The sequence below is a fragment of the Thamnophis sirtalis genome, unplaced genomic scaffold, assembly GCF_051295495.1.
Source record: "Thamnophis sirtalis isolate CommonGarterSnake01/CBP01778 unplaced genomic scaffold, rThaSir2_p1.2 scaffold_2, whole genome shotgun sequence".
NCBI lineage: Eukaryota > Metazoa > Chordata > Lepidosauria > Squamata > Natricidae > Thamnophis > Thamnophis sirtalis.
In genome coordinates, this window is record NW_028261382.1 from 169,788,487 (window position 1) to 169,792,283 (window position 3,797).

The window sequence follows — 3,797 nt, forward strand, 5'->3', positions numbered from 1 at the left end:
TTACAATGTATGTGAAATGTCCTATTGTTATTTAAATTGATTTCCAAGTTGCTAATATATTTTGATATTTACACCTACTTTTAGATTTTCTTAAAAGTCTTTTCATAGAGGCATTATTCAATGTACAGCTAACAATATAAATTGTTACCTTACACATTAATTTCTTCAGGGTTGGTTGATTGGTTGGTTGCATTTATAGGGCCACCTGTTTCATATACATACTGGGTGGCTAAAACTTGAAATAGAATATTTCCCTTCAATTAACATTTTCTTATGGATTCTACACTTTAGAAATTAGCAAGTGGCCCATATTTTTGGACACATCAGTAGGACACATTTCAAGGGAAGCCTGTCTATTTGTTTTCAGTGCAGAGCAAACTTTTCATCCCAGTTCCTGTGTATGTTTATTTGAAATGTAGGATTCTTGATTCTGTTAACTCTTATCTAGGAATGTAATTGGTTGTAGGGTTTTCCTTTTTGGTGTGCCTGGCCATTGAAGTAGAACAGAAGCAACTGCTCTTTCTGCTTCCTTATTTTTTTCTTTTTGCATATTATTTCTATTAAGGATTTTGATTTCCATAATAAAAATGAATACAAGCTAGACTTAAAAGAAAAAAGAATAAGAATAAAAAGTGCAAGAAAAAATAAGAGAGAAAAAAGAACACAATTAAAAGAAATAATATAAAGAAATGACTTCCAATTTTCATTACAAACATAAACAAATTCAGTAACCCTTCTGACTCATATGACTGTTGCAATGTCCCTAAGTCATGGGATCAACTTTTATGACCTGACAAGCAAAGTCAATGAAAAGGCCAGTTTCACTTAATACTATTACTAACTTAACAACTGCAGTGAATCACTTAGCTATGTCAAGAAAGGTGGTCAAGTGGGGGCAAGACTAGTTTAACTGTCTTGCTTAGCAACAGAAATGTTGGGCTCAATTGTGGTCATAAATTAAGGACTACCTGTAGCGTCCTTTAAAAGGCTCTGCCATGGTTGCAAATAAGATGGCCCATCCCTTGTCCCCAGTGCTTAAACTCAAGGAAGAGCATTGGCCTGCAATTTCCTTGCAAGGAGCAGCCATCTGGACCACACATGTACACGACCTCCTGCCCATTCCTTATCTAGAGAGGTTTTGAAGAACCAGTCTACTCACCAGTTCTTCCGTCTTTGCTATGGTCATCAGTTCCACTTTTGCAGAAGCATCTTCAATTCTCTATATCTTTCTCAGAAGTCCCCAACTCCTTTCTGCTTCCAACTCCTGGTGCATTGAAATTAAAGAGAGTTTATTTTAGCGTCTTGGATAGAAAAAAAATAGAATTCCCCTGCCTATATCAACAGTTCAATAATACATGAAATAATAAAACGACATCTTAGGGAACCCAGCCTGATGTTTTTCTTATTCTGCTCGTGGTAAAATTAGCAGTGCTTTCAATGTTGAACCTGGAATTGGATAAATCTCAATAGCTTCATAAGCACACATAACCCCTTTTACTATGATTCTTTTGAAAATAAAAATTGAGCAAGGTAAATAATTTTAATTAGAAGTAACTAGGAATTGCAGAAGAAAGATTTTAACATGCCAGTTATTTTTTGCTCCCAATTAATGTTATCTTTACTTGAAAATATGTTTGAGGGGTTATCGAGAGATTTTGAATATAAAAAATACTGATTTGATGAGCAGAGCAGTTATCTTTTTACCCATCTTATACTTTCCTACTCGTAATTGTTGACTACAGCACAGAGTAAAACACTAAAAGTACTCTAAGGCAATTGAAAGAGTAGTGATACTTAGATGGTGGAAGTGTATTCCACTTGTCTATATGTGCAAAGATTAGTGGTAGAATTTGGATTTCCATTTGGATTTGTGGCTTCTAATTAATACTGGGACTGAATTTCAGGGAAGTGGAATGTAACAACTATGGTTAAATATATTTTAAAAATTTAAATTGAAGATTTAAAAAAATCTAAAAGGAGAAACTAAAATGGAATCCATTGAAAATTTGTTATCAAAGAATATTGTGGAATGCTGAAATAAAAGATACGAAAACGAGGAAAGCAAAACATCGAGACAGAAATATAGGCGAATAAAATCTATGGAATAGAAAAGAGTTGAAAAGAGTATCTGCTGTATGTGAACTGAAGGAAATATAATTCAGGGCTGTATTGTATAAACATAATGTGTACTCTGGTAAGTAAATCCCATTACGTTGAATAATAACAATGTAATTGTAGGTGTTCATATATTTTGGGACGCAGTGGCTCAGTGGTTAAGACGCTGAGCTTGTCAATCAGAAAGGTCGGCAGTTCGGTGGTTCGAATCCCTAGCGCCACATAACGGAGTGAGCTCCCGTTACTTGTCCCAGCTTCTGCCAACCTAGCAGTTCGAAAGCATGTAAAAATGCAAGTAGAAAAATAAGGAACTACCTTTGGTGGGAAGGTAACAGCGTTCCGCGCACCTTCAGCGTTTAGTCATGCCGCCACATGACCAGGGAGATGTCTTCAGACAACGCTGGATCTTCGTTTTTGAAACTGAGATGAACACCACCCCCTAGAGTCAGGAACAACTAGCACATATATGCAAGGAGAACCTTTACTTTTGTATATTTTGGGCACTTGTGGATATTCGGCCAGAATCGGACATGATTGACTGGATAGAATCATCACCAACTGTAGATAGGGTTCCAATTTTAGTTCCATCATAAATGTACAGATAGTCCTAGACTTACAAAAGTTCATTTAGTGACCAAAGTTACAACGGTACTGAAAAAAAGTGACTGATGACCATTTTTCATACTTATGACCATTGCAGTCACAATTTACATTTGGATGCCTGGCAACCTGACTCACATTTATACGGTTGCAGTGACCCAGGGTCATGTGACCCCCTTTTGCGACCTTCACAAGCAAAGTTGATGGGGAAGCCAAACTCTCCTAACCACCGTGTTACTAACTTAACCCACTGCAGTGATTCACTTAACAAATATGGCAAGAAAAGTTGTAAAATGGGGACGGAACTCACTTAACGTATTTCTCACATAGTGACCATACATTTTGGGCTCCGTTGTGGTCGTTGAGTTGAGGACTACCTGTACTTGAAACTGCGTCGCACTTCATCATCCCAGAAATCGTTGGTTAACCTTTTTCTAAAGCTGTGCCAAAACTGTGTGCGCGCACCCACCCATCTGCGCATATGCGTGCGACCCTCACGTGCATGGGGGGGGGGATAAATTTTCACCCTCCCCAGGTTCTGAAGGCTTTTCTGAAGCCTGGGGAGGGCGAAAACGGCCTCCTGGGCTAATCCTATCTTTGTTATGTAGAGTAGACTAGTTCAGGCTTTTTTTAATGGCCCCTTGACAAAGGTGCGGGCTATTAAGAGTGAGTCTGTTTCCTGCCTAAAAACATGTTTCTCCATTTCTTATCCAGGGATGATAAATGCCTTTTTCAATATTTCCCAGGATATTTCATTTTTCTAAGAGAGGGGTGGGTTTTAACTTCCCTGCGTTCCATTCAGACGTCCTGACCCTCAACACCCCCGGAATAAGACAATGGCAACACCGCCGAGAAACTCTTTTAAGAATGTGATCCCCCAATACAAGTTGAGATCTTGCTGAAAGCATCTTAACTTATTGTAATGTATTTGCTTCCTGCAATTCTTGTAAGATAAGAGGCTGAAAACTCTGGGCAATACGCCGTTTGGCCACAGCGTTTGCAAAAAGGGGAAGGGAAAAAAATAAAATAAACCAGCCCGCAACTCCGGGCATTGTATTGCTCGGCCCGTGTCACGTGTATTG